Here is a 16763-nt window from a genome sequence, read left to right on the forward strand (position 1 = left end):
CATAAAACGGCTGTGGCTGACTGGAAGAGGCTCAACACTGACTGCAAGACATCAAGAACTAACGAGGAGTTGAAGCAAGACGTCAAGAACCCCCTCAGTAACGAGAAGTTCGATGAATTGCTAAGCGGAATACAGGGTGAAAAGAAACTAGAATTCACTAACAACGGCCGGGCCATAAGGAATCTCCTCCGGGTCTGGCAAATGGGCGTACCCGAAGGCGTTTGGACGGACCCAGTAGCCTTCTTAGAAGAAATTCGAGCCATTATTCGCCAGAAGCTAGAAGAAGAGATCCTGGCACTCAACGGGGTTAAGTTCCAACTAGGCCTCAGGGTTCAGCTGCGAAAGGCCCACGCCGATGGCAGTGAAGAGTATACCAGCCCAGTACTCCGCAGCAATCAGGAGGCCCTCCTAGAGGTCGGTGACATTGACGGGGCTCTAGATAAGGCCTTCCCCACCATCCAGGAGGCGCTAGAAAAATGACACAGCGAGGGTCAGGGTGGGCTGTAAATAGCGTGCAAACACTCTGGCTTGACATTGCAAGGTATCAGACGCTGAGAGGCGGGTCCTACATCCCCCTACCTGCAGCCGTGAGTAACAAGAAAGCAGTCATCAACGTGAAGAACAAAGACGACGACTGCCTCCGATGGGCACTCCGGTCTGCCTTATTTTCAGCCGCAAGAAACCCCCCAGAGACCAACAAAGTATCACCCCAATGATGGTCTTGACTTTGGCGGGATCGACGCCCCCACACCCATCTCTCAGATCCCTAAAGTGGAGGGGAAGAACGACCTCGCCATCAACGTGTTCGGGTGGGACAAGGGCGTGATCGTGCACCGCCTCAGCAAGCAGCCCGGCGGCACGCCCCGAATCAATCTGCTGCTGATTGAGAAGGCAGGCAAATTCCATTATACGTGGATAAAAAACCTCAATCGGCTCCTATACCAAGAAAGTAAGGCGCCAAATTGCAAACACTTCTGCGAGCGCTGCCTACACGGCTACACAAGGGAGGACCTGCTCGAGGCGCATAAGCCGGAATGCCGAGGGATTGGCCAGACGGCGGTGAGGGTGGAAATGCCCCAGGAGGTGGAAAACAAGTTCACCTTCCAGAACCACCACAAACAGCTACCAGCTCCGTTCGTCATATATGCCGACATCGAGGCTCTGACCAAAAGGGTTGAAGGTTCACCGCGAAACCCTACAGAGAGCAGCACTCAAAAGACTCAGCACCACGAGCCCTGCAGTTACTGCTATGTTGTGGTGCGTTGCGACGGCCGCACAAAACCCCCCGTGGAATACAGAGGCTCTGACGCGACGGAACACTTCCTCAGAGCTCTCCGGCAGGAGGAGCGGGAAACACAAAATGTTCTAGCTAACCCTATAGCCATGAGGATGACTCCCCAGGACTGGCAGGCCCACAACAACGCCGCAACCTGTCACGTGTGTGAGAAGCCTCTAGGAGCCGATTTTGTGCGCGATCACTGCCATATCACCGGCAAGTACAGAGGCGCGGCCCATAACGCATGCAAACTAAAGTTGCGGCTGGATCCCAAGACAGCCATACCAGTAGTCTTCCACAACCTACGGGACTACGACGGGCACCTCCTGATGCAAGCCATAAGTAAGGTGGAGGGCCGCATCTCCTGCAACCCCAACACGGAAAAGTCCATCTCCTTCTCGCTGGTGCAGCTCCGCTTCAACGACAGCGTTCAATTCTTACCGACTTCCCTTGACAATCTGGTAGAGGCCAACCAACCTGAGGCTTTCTACATCACAGCCCGGTATCAGCCTGCCGAAGAAAAACGTAAGTTACTCATACGCAAGGGTGTCTACCCATATGAGTATATGGACTCCCACCTAAAGAGGCTTTCTACACTAAGCTCAAAGTCTCAGGCATTAGCGATGAGGACTACATCCACGCTCAACAGGTATGGAAGGTATTTGACTGCACCAATCTGGGAGACTGCACAGACCTTTACTGCCGCACAGACGTGCTCCTGTTGGCCGATGTGTTTGAGGCCTTCCGGAAGACTTGTTTACGGCAGTATGGATTGGACCCCGCTCACTACTTTACGAGCCCAGGTCTCTCGTGGGATGCGCTGTTCAAGAAGACCGGGGTAGAGCTGGAGCTGTTGACGGACTATGACCAACATCTCTTCATAGAGAAGGGGTTGCCAGGAGTAATCTCCATGGTAAGTAAGCGACACGCCATAGCCAATAATCCGCAGGTGGAGGGATACAACCCCGAATGTCCAAACAGCTACATCCAATACCTAAACGCCAATAATCTATATGGCTGGGCTATGAGTCAGTTTCTTCCAACGGGCGGCTTTCAGTGGGTAGGTGACGCGCAGCGTCTCGGTGAAACGATTGCTACCCACCCCCACGACAGTCCTTCTGGTTACATCCTCGAAGTCGACCTAGAGTATCCGGCCGACCTACATAACGGCTACCCTTTAGCCCCGGAGCATCTGGTGGTCCAGAAGGAGTGGATGTCAGACTATCAGCACGGCCTTCTCGGCAAGAAAGCGCCTACCGAGGTCGAAAAGCTGGTCCCCAACCTCCGCAACAAGGAACGGTACGTCCTGCACTACCGGAACCTACAGCTGCATCTATGTCTGGGAATGCGCCTGACAAAGGTTCACCGGGCCCTGAGATTCGCCCAGAGCCCTTGGATGGAACCCTATATCAGGATGAACACCGAGCTCCGAAAAACGGCCGCGAGTAAATTCGAGAAGGGCCTGTATAAGCTAAAGAACAACTCGGTCTTCGGAAAAACCATGGAGAGCCTTTGGAAGCGTGTGGACGTCAAGCTGGTACGCTCTAGAGAAGACGACAAGCTCCGACGCTTGATAGCCAGCCCGAGCTTCGCACGGGCAAACATATTTAATGATGACCTCGCAGCGATTCAGATGCACAAGACCCGTCTAGTCCTAAACCGACCTATCTACGTGGGCATGAGCATTCTAGATCTCTCAAAGCACCTGATGCACGACTTCTACTACAACCATATGTAGGCCCAGTACGGAGAGCGCTGCCAGCTCCTCTACACTGACACGGATAGTCTGCTACTCGAGATTCAGACTGATGATGTTCATAGGGATATGGCTGAGAATGCAAACCTGTACGACACCTCAGATTACCCACAAGACCACCCCCTGCACAGCGTAGCAAATGTGAAGGTCTTGGGGAAAATGAAGGACCAGTGCGTGGGGCGGCCGATCACCGAATACATAGGTCTGCGTCCCAAGATGTACTCCATTCTGGAGGCCGGCGGAGCCAACATAAAGAAGGCCAAGGACGTGAAAAAGGGTGTTGTGGAAAAGCACATCCGCCATAAGCAGTACAAAGAGGCCCTCTTCGAGAAGAAGATCTTCCGTCACGGTATGGACGTGCTGCGATCAGAGCACCACCATATCTAAGGACTGCACCTGAATAAGGTCTCACTGTCCCCCCGAAGATGGTGTCCACACCCTGGCTTACGGCCATAGAGATGCGGCGCCCGCAGGATGGGCTGGGATGGACGTCCTCATCGAGGAACTACTAGCGCCGTAGAACCCCATCCGGGGGAAGCTGAGTATCGGGAGGCACTATAAGCAACTCTTCACGAAGGAAGCCCCTTCGCGGGCCATCCGACGTATCGTCTAGATAGTACAGCACGGGCTCATTAGGCTTTGTGACAGAGAACCCCAGCCGATATATCTCTAGAGACCACACAGGATCAGTCGCGCGACGGCGACCGCCCTCCAGCTCTCCAGGCTGATAGAGATAAAAAACGCTAACACTCTCGGGGATCTTCCGCTCATTAAGTCCAACGGGGCGACCTGGAACCGTCGAGGAAGGCCTATGTGGCACCTCTTGTGCCTTGATGGCGTCTTTCGGCTTTTTACCGACCAGTCTCGTTGTCTCGTTATTCAGAGCGTCCACAACAGAGGGCAGCCGAGCCACCCATTCAGTAGACCGATGCTCGGGGGGGAGGCGCATCTCCTGGGCGTACTGATGTCCAAAGAGCCGCTCAGCCAGAGTACGGTTGAAACGCTCCACTATGCCTTGGTCTCGGTGGATATCCACGCGGCCTCGGTGGACTGTGACATCGTGTTTGGCCAGCAGTAGGCTCACTGCACCCATAAACTCGCGCCCAGGGTCAACTTGGAGAAGCTTCAGCCATCGAAGGGGTCCCCGCTTGTAAATACGAGAGAGAGCATCAGCGACTTCTTTGCATTCTTTAGTAGCCAGAGGTTCCGCCTTCTTGTAGCGAGAAGCGACATCAACAACTGTCAGCGCGTACTTATACAGCTTCCGGCCTCGCCGATCATGTGGTAGAAATAGAAGATCGGCTTGGTGGATGTCATCCAGCGTGGAAACATCGAAGATAGGCCTCGGTATTTTTCTGGGATGGGGCAAGTATATCTGCCAGATAGCCTGCTTTTCCAGCCAAGCTCGGACCACATCTTCGGAGACTTTAGGCGCAGTGGCAAGTTTCTGGATGGCCGTGCGGCCCTTCCAGTACCCACGAGGGCTGTAGTAGATATTTGCCAGGCAAGCAGACACCTTACTAGCCATGTCATCAAGGTATTCTAGCAGCCCTCTAACAGATTTCCGACGAAAAAGATGTTAATCGCCCCGGCGTATTTGCGTGCGCAGAACCACCTCACTATTAAGATCTTTGCCTGCCATACGGCGACGAGCTCGATGGCGAGTCCGGCACAGTCAGTTGGGATTACTTGGTGAGTTTTGCGATTCCGTAACTCACACCCCCAACCACACACATTCCCAGGATGACGAAGGTCATTTCGCGGTGTTTTTGATCTTCACTAGGCACACAGAAATCGGAGAGCTTTGGCTCTGAGCCCAGCAGCGCGTCGCGTGCATCGTGTGTAAGAGTTTTGCCCGTGACCCTAGAATACTCGCGGATTGCAGCGTCGACATCCCGGAACGTTTGGACAGCGTGGCCCTGGCGGCGGAGTTCATCATTGATCCAGTTCAAGCGCTCAGTGCGCTTTCGGGCCCATTTTTCCTGGGCGGCTTGTAGCTGCTCTACAGCGCGGTCATGGCGCCTCCGCTCTTCGTCGACACCGGAACTCCTCAGCATCGAAAACATATAGCTGCTCCCGCTGAAGGCCAAAGCGTTTACGAGGGCGCCGCCCATCATCATTGCGATGGAAGCCATTACTACTGGATTATATTGGGAAGAAGGAGCCCTTGTTTAATTAGCAGTTCCTCTCGAAAACATTGCCAGGCCTACATCTGCAATGACCATGCCGACGTCACGGGGTGTTAAGTCCAGCTTCGGGAGGGCTCCTTTCAGGAACATCTGGCCGAGACGAGCGTACCCAGTAGCCAGGAGAGAGACCACAGCGGCGTGGTAGGCCGCGTTGACTAGCACTTTTCCGTCACCGGGTGGAGTAGACATGCTGCTCTATATAGAAAGTGTCGCGACGTGTATTCAAATGGAGATTCTTTTCTTGCGGCGGAATATCTGCATCTCGTGCATGTGCTGTATAGCGGCTGCGCCACACGCGTAGCAACACTAGCACTGCAAGGCTGCCAACGCCTAATAACGCCAGGGGCGTCCTCCAGTGGGTGATTTGGTGTGCCTACGTAAAATCCGGTTCCTTCGCAAAATCTGTGGCTCCCCCCTCCTTCGTAGAATCCGGTTCCTTCGGCTGTTTCTTGGTGGAATCAGCTGCGCCAAGCAAAGCAGCCTTTGTCTCGCGAAGTTCGTCCTTGAGCTTTTTAGCCTTGGCCTTTCTCGCTGCAGCGCCCGCTCGACCCGTAGCGACTTTTTTGGGATTCTTCGCAGGGCCGTCATTCGTAGGATCCACTGTCACCCCCTCAGCTTCCTTCGGGCCTTCCAGATTCGTTGTACTCATGTTCCTCTGGATCATACGGCTCATTTCTAGGACAGCAGTGGTGTTCAACTGAGCTGTGCCATGAGCATTGGTCGATTCTCGGGTGGGATAGGTAGGAGCCAGCTTACATATGATCTCAAGAACATACCTCCGAGACCGTTAACCATCCGCGCACCGAGCTTAGCCTCGTACCGGTAGTGCAGCCTTTCAACGTCTTCGTCGCTCATGGCGTCGATCTCAGCGGCTGTTACGTCTTTTCCCAGATATCGCTTGGCCTGCGCACCCACCGCAAGTGCCGCCGGCCTATCCCTGAGCTGCCGTGCATCATCTTGTTGGCTGGGGTCGGGCTGTTGGCTTCTGCCGGGCTGTTGGCTTCGGCCGGGCTCCTCCTCTGCGCACAGAATCTCGTCTATTATAAGCTCGTCGGTATCCATGCTTCATTGGAAAGGGGCGCCTACGTCTAATATATAATCTTAGATGCGGCGGGCGTTTCAGTCATTAGCAGGAGCTTAGAATGCGGATTGTTCTTGAGGTTCTGTCGAACCTCTGCCTTTTCGCTCTCGGCCTCGATGATGTGGTTCTCCTCCAGGCATTCGTTGAACGAGTGCCGATCTTTGCAGTGGAATAAAGCCACCCACCTTGTCTGCTCGCGAAAGTCTTTGAGGACGGCGTTGTATTTCTGAGTGAGGACAGAGACGCTTTGCTTTGCATGACGGTCCGAGAAAGCTATGAATGACAGCATTTTTTCTTTCTTCTTCATCGCCTCCAACGCTCTACAATCATCGATGATATAGGGTGGGCTCCCCCTCGAACAATCTGTAGAAAGCTCTCAGACAGTCGTTGAGCCGCTTGCCGGGTTCAAAACAATAGACCTCAGGGTCAGACAGTATCCATCGCCCCCGGTACGCCTCGTTATGCTTAAGAGTGGGGCACAGGATCACAATGTGATGAAAGAAACCGCGGAAAGGGCCCTCAAGCAGGTCCACCATGAGGACTGTTTTGCCGCAGTTCGTCTGCCTACAGATAATTGCGCAGTGGGCGTCATCAATAAAGCGCGCTAACGAATCTACCATTCTGGATGTACAGCTATATGTTCATGATCACATATAGATATACGTTCAACACGCCGGGATCTTCTCTCTCTTTTGTCACCTGTATCGTAATCCCCTCGCTGGCGTTCAGAACGCGCCTCCCACTGCCATGCAGCTCGTCATCGTCGGTTGGCCGAAGGTCAAGCCAGAAGGCGTGCTTGTGCGTCAAGAACTCTTCCAGGGAGACGTCTTCCAGGCTTAAGTCTTTTACGACCCTGGCCACCTCAGGGTCCCGCTTCCGTAGGGATGAGCTGGCGAAGAACTTCTGGACCACGCCTCATTGCTGGCACGCCCGCATGCCCTGGCTGTACAGCTGATTGGGTACACCTTCTATTGTGACTTCTACTTTGGTGATCTTCGGGTTGTAGAAGGATTCCGACCTCGTCCTCCACGGGGTTCCTTTAGTCTCGAACAGCATGAGGATGCCCTTCATTGCTCTCGTGGGCGTGTTCAGGTTTATGTTCCAGAGAGTATCAGACTTGTCCCTCACAAACTTTCGGTGGCGGAGGACGCGATCATACAGTATGGAGACGCCCCCGGCAAACTGGGTGCGGATCTGTCTAGCGAGCTCCTCTTCGGTGAACATATCGAACTCTAGGCTGATGTTGTCGATGGTGTAAGTGGCGTCGGCATCGTCTGTTGTCTGGATGACCCGGCCGTAATCGTTCAACGTCAGTTCGTACTCCAGTCGGTCGGCCAAGGCACTCTGGTAGAATGGCATGTAGCTATCTAGAAGCTCAAAGTCTAGCGGAATGTGGAACAGGCTGCCAAAGGCGCGAGCGATGGCATTTTCTCCAGCATCGTCGTCACTTACGTCCTCCGCTCCGACTCGAAGTTTAAGCATGTTTTCTCTGCCGATTCCTTGGTAGGCCGCATTCTGCCGTTCATTTTTGGTCAGCCATAAGTCGCCATAGCAATGAAACACATCAGAGTCGTCGATGGACATTACCTCATTCCCACTGATTTTGATCTTGACTACTGCGCGTCCGAGATTCCCGACCACTGTGGCGTTCGGATCGGATGAATTGATCGCGATCAAGAAGGCCAAGCGCACGGTACCGGGCACAATGACGTCATTTGTGCCGAGGTTGGGGAAGCGGACCAAGAGTTGTTGATTCTGGTCGATCGTACACGGGTTGTTGGTGACGACCAAGGACTGCCGTACACCTTGTACCCAACGAGGTTTACGGAGTGTTCTGAAGGGGTTTAACCTGCGTCCCTATGCATCCATTGTTGTATTGAAGGCATACCTTGCATTGTTCAATACGAACATTATGGCAGACATTGACATTGGTGACCAGGCGTTCGAAGACGCCCAAGAGGACAACATCATCGACGACGAACAGACCACTCTCCGTGCAGGTGGTGATGTCCAGATCGGGGTGGTTCCCGAGCAACAAACCTTGGATGTGGACCTCAAATCCCAAGATGGAAGGCTGTTAGTGTTCACCGTGAATGAATATTAAGATGTCATGGCGAGGAAATATCCTAACCTTACCCAACCCAAGCCCTATTACCCGGGTTTTATGATTGACGAAGAAGGGCGTCTGCGACTCAAGAAATACTCCGATCTGAATCTCACCAGCATAAACACAGGTGAACCGCTAGCCCTCTCAACACTCGCCCAGAGAGGAGGGGTTGGTGTTGTTCGGAATAAGCTGGGCTTTTAAAACTGGGGAAAGACAAGCCAGCCATCATTTCCTCCGGCAGCAGTAGCAGCCCTGGGGACTCAGAACTCGGAGTTCAGAACTCGGTGCCGTGGCCGTCGAGGCAGATACCATGGAGCTGAAGGATTTAAACCAACCAGGGAAAAAGGCCGCTGATGCTGTCCACATAATGGAAACAAGCTTGACGGATAGTGAGGTCGAGCGGACTCTTTCAACGATAAACGACCCTCCTCTTCCCATGCGAGAACTTCTGGCGCTTGAGAAGGCACTGCAGACCTCGGAAGGCGAACACGCGAATAACCTCGCCAAGCTGTCAAGTCTCGATAAGGACATCGCAAAACAAAAACAGAAGTTGGAGGAGGCCACTGATGAATTCTCCCGGCGCCGGATCGCAGACCGGATAAGGAATCTCGAGGACGAGAGGGTGGCCCGGCTCGAAGCAGCCTCTTTAACGGGTGAAGCCCTGCGCACGCAAATACGCCGCATCCTACACAAGGATACCACTCTGGCCGAGCGCGTCCGCACCCTCTTCCGGGAGCAGGGAATAACCGTGGTCTCCATTCTCACGGCAATTGGGATGGCGATCTCGACACTGGGGCTAGCGATAAAGTTGGCGCTGACTGGCGGGCCCGGCGGGGGCATCCAGCCAACGCCACCTCCATCCGACGGGCGTGGTCTTAAAGAATGGGTGAAAAAGCATCTTCAGTCCCTGGCGCGCGCCCTTGGCAAGCTGGCTGGGAAGGCTGCCGCTGGGATTTCGGGTATTATTGGCAGTATCGTGTCCTGGCTACTGAACCTTCTCGGAAAGCGGCTGGGTGGCTGGCCGATAATATCTGGGCTCTAGTCGTCGCAGTAGGTGGCCTAATGCTCGTGGCTGTTCGCAAGTATTTAACGCATAGTCCACAGCAGCAGTAAGCCGATACCAACCCCAGCGACAACGATGGCTGTTATCTCCGCATCGTGATTTTTTTGGTTTGGAAATAGGGGTTCTTGTTTGCCTCCGGCGGCTGCAACATGCTGAACGCGCGCAGTAGGTGGTGGGACTCTTTCTTGTGGCTCAACGATCCCGTGGGAAGGTGCGCGCTTTTGCAGCACTTTAGCGTTCACACCCTCATTGGCGCCAAGCTTCTGGTCCTCTGTGGCCATGACGATTTTGTCGCCACATGGCTGATCTGCAGAAGCATGTCGCTGGGGGCCATATATAGGCCTATGCCATACACAAAGTCTACAGCGCTCCCGGCATACTGTAGCACGTCCTGGTAGCGGTTCGCGGCAAACTGTTTTTGCGCGCCGAAGGCTGTGCCCGTGCCTAGAATACACGCCCTTGTTTGCGCTTGGGCGCCTAAAACAGCCCACACGTATGTCCTGATGGAATCGTTTAGGCCTTCTACGCCCGGCTGCGTGAATCCTTGGCATTTGTCGACAATGAACGACGCCGAAGCCTCCTCGGCGTTCTGCTCGATGTAGTCGACGTGGAGCGCTGTAGGCTTTCTAGAGAACGACATCCTGCTCGGATCGAAGTTCCAATCACCAATGGGGCTGTAGCCCGTTCTCGTGACATAGTAATATGCCACTCCGAGGCCGTGATTCACCCCCCTGCGCCTCTAGTCTGTGTGCTTATCTACGTGGAACTCCCTACAAATCCTCTCATAGGCTCTCTCGTCGTAGGGGTTTTTGAATGTCGCCCACGCTCTGTCTTGCGGCAGAGGGGGCCTGGATCTCTTCCAAGATCCGCCTAACTTGGTAATACGCATGGAACGTGTACAGGTCCCTTATTCGTTGGTCGGGGGCGAGAAGATGTTCTTTTGCAGAGACGCCACAGCCCGTGGTTGCGCAACAGACCGCGAAGTTCACTTGGTTCTCCCAGAATTGCATAGGATTGGTGTTCCAGGCCCGAACAATTTTATTGTCGGTTATCTTTGGCAGCTGGTACTTGGCCAACAGATCTGTGAACTGGACTGGAAAGGCCTTCTTTTCATCGATGTAGATGTCAAATCGCGTGAGCTGCTCTGCGTGGATTTGGATACTATGAAATGCCCCGGCCTTGTAAGTGGCCTCTCTATTGAACCTGTAAGCCTCGCTGTTCATCGTGGCTAAAATGTTCATCACATTGACTGACATTCTAAATGGGGCACAGCACACGCTGCCTCATGCCCTTAACAACCTCGATGGCCGCCTTAAAACCGCCCTTCGCGAGATAACATTCTACCCGGCCTGGGTGAATATCCCCTCCGGAGTGGGCTTCTTGCTTGAGGGCAAAGGTGTTGAAGTGCCGACGGGCTACTACAATGTCTGTACGCTGGACAAGGACATATTCCGCCCGCATGGGGTTTCTCTGGGATTGAATGAAGCCACGGCCGCTTAGTCCTTACCTTCCCTAGAAATGCCTTCATAATACTCCAAGAGCTTGCCCCCATCTTAGGGTTCTCCGACGGGATGACGCCCATAGGGGGGACTGTGGAGGGTGAAAAGCTACCTAACTTGGTCTCACACAAAGAAGTCTTCGTGCATATAGATGAACTGAGCACCTCAGAAAACGTCAGAATAACCTCAGATTTCTGTGGCGGTTCCACACTACTTAAAGCCATCGCCGTGACTGGTGAAGGGATAAACTGCGGGAAGACGGTTTCATTTCCCAACCCACAGTACAAAACCTTGCGCGCCGACTATATAACGCTCTTGACCTTGGCACTTTTAGACAAAGACGGCAAGTATATGAGTATGGTGGACGCAGCTGGTCCCAGGTCTGTGTGCTTGTCTTTAAGCGACTTGGCAGATGTGTCGGAGTTCGAACTTCAAGGCCAGGAAGGTAAAATCTACGCCTTCCAGTTTCAAAGTGGCAAGTACAACCGCTAAAAAGATTACGGGGGGGGGGGGGGGGGGCAAACAGAACCTGCCACGTTTGCTTCCCTTGAAGATGTCTCATCCACTGCAGAGCAAGAGCGCAGGAAGCCGTATGAGGTGAATGAAGAACAAAATCTCTCATTAATTCGCTTTGAAAACCGCTTTGTTCTTACCAGAGCTCGCGACCCCGATTGGTTGATAGATGTGAAGGTGACCCCGATGTCGGTCCAGGCCACTATGGCCGATGTGAAAAACGTTTTCAACTCCGGAACCTATTTCGTGTCGTACGTACTAATGTCGGGGCTGGGAGAGCCCGTGCGTCTTACCGCGCAAACCGATTTTAAGGCCGCACTACCACTAAACCCTGGATCTATGCTTATCTTCGACCTCATACTTGGCGCTGGCCGTCGCCGTTGCACTTTGATTACCGGGTTGAAAATAAGGTGGCCTGCGGAGCACGATGCAAAGGATCTCAGACTTATGATCAAATTACCGGCCCAGGGCGACCCAGTCATCCGGAGCTCTCTCGAGGATTTACGAGTCGTCACAGGGGTCGTTTTAAATCTTGATGCAATCTATTTAGAGTTCGGCATATGCCTTCGCCGCTTTCATGTTAGTAGTCCCGATGACAATTTAGAGCTAACCGACGTTATTGATTCGTAGGACGGACAATATGGGGCGACTGTACCCGACGATCACGGATAAAGACTCCTTGGCCCCGACCGCGTCGACGATTATGGTTGAAAACCCCTTGGCCCCGACCGCGCACGCCCATCGCCTGCAGTATATCAGCGAAACACAGAGGCAGCTTGAATCTGAGCAAGATCTCCGCCGGGCCTTGTACAAAAAGTACCGGCGTGGTGTCTTGGCCACCGAGGCCCTTGATTCAGCCATGCTCACGGCCGGTGTGGGCCTAGGGGTTGCAGGCGTGGGGCTACTCACAACGATAATTGCAACCCCTGCTGTCTTGGCCATGGAAGCTGCGGCCCTAGCTTGCGGTGTCTTAAATGTCGCCAAAATTCGTTAGCCGCCGGCTTCACGCAAAGGCCAAGAAACATAACGATATACGGCTGTTGGCCGAGGCCAAACTTAACAGCATCCGTGCGCAGGTATCTAAGGCATTATCTGATGGTGTTATTTCAGACGTAGAGTTCAAGCAAATCGTTCAGGAGCTCAAGAACTACTCTGATCTGAAGCAGGAGATACGCGCCAAGTCTCGTGAGGTATTCAACACTGTAGAGATCGATGAAAGCACGAAAAAACACCTTATAGATCGCGGCCGAAAACTAGCTCGGCAAGAGCTGAAAAACGCTCTTTCCGAATGATGTTCTGGGGGGGGGGTGCCCAGGGGGAACTTGTTTCGAACCAGGGCCACCCCCATGCTATGTCTCGAGAGCCCAGCGGTAAAAAAAATCTGCCCGGTGTGGGGCTCGAACCCATGGTCCAAAAAAGCAAAAGGCCTGGTTTATAGCTCAACCTGTTACCAATTAATCACCACCCTAACGGCGGGCTCCGGATTTTTTTGCGCTAGCGACCCACCGTTAGCGGGGGTAATTGGCGCTGACACATCCCACCACCATTGGGCCATCTACAACACCCCTTGGTAAGGTCTCTCTGCCTCCGAAACTGTCGAAAGTTACAGAGATTCCTTAGAAGTGCATAGAGCCCGGCGCTATATGCAGGTAATGTATTCATATACTACATATACTGGAGACCAAATCCGGATTTGAGCTAACAAACATCCTGCATAAACACAATGTCTCCAATCCTCCTAAAAATACTGGCTCTGATCAAACAAGACACGCTGAAAAAGACTGTCGGATTTATTTTTCATAAAAACCCGTAGTTTAAGCCCTATCCTGGGGAGAAAATCAGCTGAATCATCCTGTTGTGCAACACATCTGGCCTACATATAGGCTATACGCCTTATCTGTTAAATGCCAACTAGGTCGCCTCATATCAATGTGTGTATGTAGGCTAGACTTATAAATAAGCGTGTACGCCTTGGCTGGGGAGGCGCCCAAGGGGGGGGCCTCTATTTGTTCTGGGGAGGGCCCCAAGGGGAGGGTGCGCCAGAACCTATAGTGTGTATACGCCTCGAGATGGGGCTGGGAGCCCCTATTTGCCAGGGGGAGGGTGTTCAGGGAATGGGGGGTTGGGAGCCTCAATTTGTTATGGGGAGGGCCCCAAGGGGGGGGGGGGGGGTGCCAGAACCTATACTCTGCATACTACTCGAATCGTATATGCATGTCGGACGAAGCTATATGTGTAACTGATGATAGTAAGCTGATAATCTGTAACGAAGACAACTTCATAACAAGTGCTTTCTATGCTCACAGGTCACCTTGTATATAAAATGAGAGATTGCCAAGGTCACTAAAAACAATCATGGAGGTTCCGACGAGAAGCACAATTGAAAGACTATGTGGATAGGCCTATAGACAGACTGGATCAGTTTTTTGGCCGCAACTGTGAGCTTAGCATGAATTAATAATACGGATGAGAATGAAGCTGAAATGCCTTAGACTGTTTCCCATGACAATACTGTTGTCCATAAGAGGTTTTCAAACGGAGTAATCCTTCCTTCCATACTCTAACTGTTCATGGCGGAGACAATAAGAGAAAACAGTCTAATGTTTTTGAAGACCTCGGTGGTACTTGCCTTTCACTAATATGGCGCCGGAAATTTCACCAATAACACGTCAGAATCGTTTGTTTACGCGGGGCACGCTAGTTTCATCCACCTATAAAGCTGACAAATACCAATCGACGTTGAACACTAAGCAAAAATCAAATGTAATCAGAGCTTATTTAATATTTAAAGTAATACAGTAGTCTTTTGTGCTTTTTAGAATGATATCGCATGTAGGTGAGACTCACATTCGAAAAGCTCTAGTTTTACAGCATCTGTAAGGCAGTGTATATTGATTTCTACTGCTCAGTTCTGGCCGGAACCTATTGATAAAATATTGGCGCGACGGCGGACGGGCGAATTGTGTCGTTCTCTGAGGAGAGACTGCGTCAGATGGGGGTCTGGTTAAAGAGAGGCGATCTACAGGTTACACCAGTGCACTCCTTACTATTTATGTATTAAATTTGTCAACTTCAACATCAAAAATATATATGCCCTAACGTTCGCGTGGTACAATGTCATACCACCAGCTGCAGCTTGCAATTTTCTTTACAATGGAGGGGCCTCCGTGGCTCAGTTGGTTAGCGCGCTAGCGCAGCGTAATGACCCAGGAGTCTCTCACCAATGCGGTCGCTGTGAGTTCAAGTCCAGCTCATGCTGGCTTCCTCTCCGGCCGTACGTGGGAAGGTCCGCCGGCAACCTGCGGATGGTCGTGGGTTTCCCTCGGGCTCTGCCCGGTTTCCACCCACCATAATGCTGGCCGCCGTCGTATAAGTGAAATATTCTTGAGTACGGCGTAAAACACCAATCAAATCAAATCAAATCTCTACAATAGACTAAAATATCAACCTGACCACCATTTTTTGAGCTGTGGTTCCTGGAAATGAATACATAGCATTGTTAGCTCGGTAACCTCCAGGGAGGGTAGGAAGTAACACTGGCCAAAATGATTGCAGTTTTATCCAAAACAGACAAAATCCTGATATATTTTAACCACGTGCAAACTAGCAGTTCAGGAATTTATAGTGTATCAACAACCTAAAACGTCTGTGTGCCAGTATTACCCATTTAGTTTACTTTATAGTGCGAAGGCAAATCTTAGACCCAACTGCTTGAATTGCGCATATGTAACCTACAGCAGTCCGGAATAGAATGACACGGTAACGCCAGGCGTATGGTACGGGTTAAATAACGCATTCAGTGGATTTTGTAGAGAAGAAAATCCATTGCATGCCTTGCAGCCATATATGTAATTTTCGCTCCAAATTTGTATACATTGCAGTAAAAATGGTTTAAAATCTGCTGGGTTTTAAAAACGCTTGCATATTTTTGAAATTCAAGTACAATGCTCTAATCCACATGTATACCCCCAGTAAGGGCCTCACCGAGACTTACGTGTATGCAGATTTCTAAGACTGCCCTGAGACTTGTTACATCTGGGGGCTATCAGCCTATCCGGGAACATCGTCCTGTAAGAAGTCTGGATCTGGAGGAATTGAAATCATAACCAATATACCATTATATAGATTTCCGTGTGTGTTAGCATGGGCTTTGAAATTCGAAAATCTTGCCTAAGGCCGCAGAATTGCAGAAGTATCGAGACTGGAAATTCGCTTATGACCCAGGATTATATCAGGATTATGACACTGTATTTAATCGTTTTCTTATAACTTAATCAGCGCCATTCACTTAAATACTCTTTCAACCCACGTCTCTGCGGAAGTGTAGAGAGGTATATTATATCGGGCCTGTCCGTTTCTGTATGTCACGCTTTGGATTCCCTGCAGTAACAGTACCAACGTTTGTCTGATTTTGATAAAATACAGGTTCCTTTCGTTGAACATCAGATCTGTGTATTCTGAATTAGTTTGCTTTGTATAATGTGTATTGTCAGACTCCTTTAGGTTCACCAGAATAAAAATTAAGATGATTTTGTGGCAGTGTTGGTTTCAGTGATTAGGGCGACCGCTTCTTATCGGTTGGAAGGATCAAGTGGTGTTACGGTTTCTGCCATTGTTTGCCAAATTTTATGTACAGCAGAGGTACTTCGGCATCATGTCTTTGTACTTCGGCATCATGTCTTTGTACTTCCGCATCATGTCTTTGTACTTCCGCATCATGTCTTTGTCCAGATCTACCTACAGGGAGGCCATATGACATCTATGCATGTGTCACATCTCGTTTTTCGTTAGCACGTATTAGGTGAAATAAGTGCCGCTGTATGACTGCTCTTGTTAAATGTTTCCCATGTTGTCTCTTCAGAGAAAGGGAAATTGAAAATTGTTTGGTGTCCCCGGAGTTTTACGCTCGCAGCATTTAGTGTACGAGAGTACATGTATAGGCTGATGCGTCATCTGTTAACTGTAACATATAAACCTGTGAAAAATAATTTGTGTAAAATATAGTGAAGTCTGTCTAAGCAATGAACAGCATTTGTTTATATGGCCAAAGAAATGACAGTGGTGTACATACTCATTTAATAATCACAGGGTTTTGCTTCGTATTTGGCGAGGTGTGCATGATTTTCTCTGATATACATGTACATCTCTTGTCTTAGATGTCATAGCTAAATGTTTATCTATAGAAAACAAATAATCAGTATTTCACGTACATGTATGTATATACATTGTGTGAAAAGCTTATCTTCATGATCTTCATCTTCCACTCTGAGGCACAACTG

The sequence above is a fragment of the Liolophura sinensis genome, chromosome 6, assembly GCF_032854445.1.
Source record: "Liolophura sinensis isolate JHLJ2023 chromosome 6, CUHK_Ljap_v2, whole genome shotgun sequence".
Lineage (NCBI taxonomy): Eukaryota > Metazoa > Mollusca > Polyplacophora > Chitonida > Chitonidae > Liolophura > Liolophura sinensis.